The sequence below is a fragment of the Dipodomys spectabilis genome, unplaced genomic scaffold (assembly GCF_019054845.1).
Source record: "Dipodomys spectabilis isolate Male_0828 unplaced genomic scaffold, ASM1905484v1 ptg000219l, whole genome shotgun sequence".
NCBI classification, from domain to species: Eukaryota; Metazoa; Chordata; class Mammalia; order Rodentia; family Heteromyidae; genus Dipodomys; species Dipodomys spectabilis.
Window position 1 is genome coordinate 2,686,727 of NW_024870896.1, and position 1,891 is coordinate 2,688,617.

The 1,891-nt window shown below is 47.3% G+C and overlaps 1 pseudogene; it reads left to right on the forward strand.

The window, feature by feature from the left end:
- The first annotated feature begins 676 nt into the window (after positions 1–676).
- Positions 677–1,891, forward strand: LOC122122944 (annotated as a pseudogene).

A 1,891-nucleotide genomic window follows, 5' to 3' on the forward strand; every position in this document is an offset into this window, starting at 1 on the left:
CCTATTGTTCCTCTCATGCTGCACAAATCATTCTGCCTCTCGGGTCCCTCTCAGCCTGCCATGTGCTTCTTGCACATAGTTTGACATCTCTGTCCTAGGATATTGTTAGCCTTCTGTATCGTTATCTGTTTGCCCTTGAAGCAACTCTGTGCTGTCATCTGGGGAAAATGCAAAAACTCAAGAGATGGGAAAATCAAAGAAGTATTTGGAAACAAAACACACATAGACATTTTTACATGTTTTTTGGAAGTCCCGGGGTTTGAACTCTGGGCCTGGGCGTTGTCCTTGAGATCTTCAGCTCAAGGCTAGCACTCTACCTCTTGAGCCACAGCGCCACATCTGGTTTTCTGAGTGGTTTATTGGAGGTGTCTCTCTCGAACTTTCCTGCGGGGTTGGCTTTGAGCCATGATCCTCCCTTCTCAGCCTCCTGAGAGGTGTGAGCACCAGCACCCGGCTACAGGTCTTCATTTTTGTAAAAGACTTTTTGATACTTTTGGAATTTTTTTTTGTCGGTCATGGGGCTTGAACTCTCAGCCTGGGTGCTGTCCATCAGCTCTTCAGCTTAAGGCTGACGCGCTACCACCGGAGCCACAGCGCAGCTTCTGGCTTTTTTCTGCATATGTGGTGCTGAGGAGTCGAACCCAGGGCCTCATGCATGGAAGGCAAGCAATTTACCATGGAGCTACCATCCCAGCCCTTTGGAAAATATTTTATGAAGGAGGTAAGGGACAAAGAAAACAGGTGCTCCACTGTCATCTTCGTAATATGATGATGACTTTCATTTAAAAATACAGCTTTGAAGGAATATAATATTCAAAGATATAAAACTGTCTTCGTGGGGCTGGGAAAGTGGCTCAGTGGTAGAGCGCTTGCCTTGCATGCCTGAGGCCCTGGGTTTGATTCCTCAGCACCACATAAGCAAAAAGAAAAAAGCCGGAAGTGGCCCTTTGGCTCAAGTGGTAGAGCGCTGGCGTTGAGCTGAAGAGCTGAGGGACAGCGCCCAGGCCCAGAGTTCAGGCCCCACGACCGGACCCCTCCCCCCCCCCCCCCAAAAAAAATAAACTGTCCTCGTAAGTCTTGTGCTTTGCCGGCACCAGGAGCAGTGCACATGCGCCCTTCCTTCACGTGGCACGCTTATTTTCAAAGCCGGGATAGGAACTGTGGTGGTCATCCTCGGCCTGAGACTACGGATAGTACTTTGGACCCAGGAGGTTATTCCTGGGGAGTGTCTCAGTCTCTTGGTAGTGGCTTGGTCTGGTGGGGATACCATGGAGATCCTGAGACTAGTTGGAAGCTTGTGCAATGCTTATTTGCCTAGACATTATATCATTGCTGATACTGGTAAAATGAGTGCCAGTAAAATTAATTCTTTTCAACTTGATCATGCTGGAAGAGAACCTCGTACCATGGACACCAAATACCACCTCCCCGAATTCCGAGAAGCCAGCAGTCCTGGCTGTCCACAGTGCTCACCACCATCTGGGCCCCTGTGGCTCTCCTTTCCTATGGTTTTCCAGATAAAGCCAGATTTGGTGTTGTGTAACAAACCAGGAACATATGTTCCTATCTGTGTATCTGCCCTCCTCCTTGGCATCCTTGGAATACAGAAGGTGATCATTGTCTTCGTTGAGAGCATCTGAGGAATGGAAACATTATCCCTGTCCGGAAAGATTCTGTTCCATCTCTGGGATTACTTCATTGTTCAGTGGCCAGCTCTTAAGGGGAAGTATCCCAAAGCTGTGTACCTTGGGCAAATTATTTGACCAATGGCAACTTATTTCTTTAGAATTTTGCAGTCAACAATATTGACAGCACACTGATGAAGACTTCTCAAAGTCTTAAGAATTATGGATGGCCATGCTTAAATAATGTACAAATAACTCATAGAGAA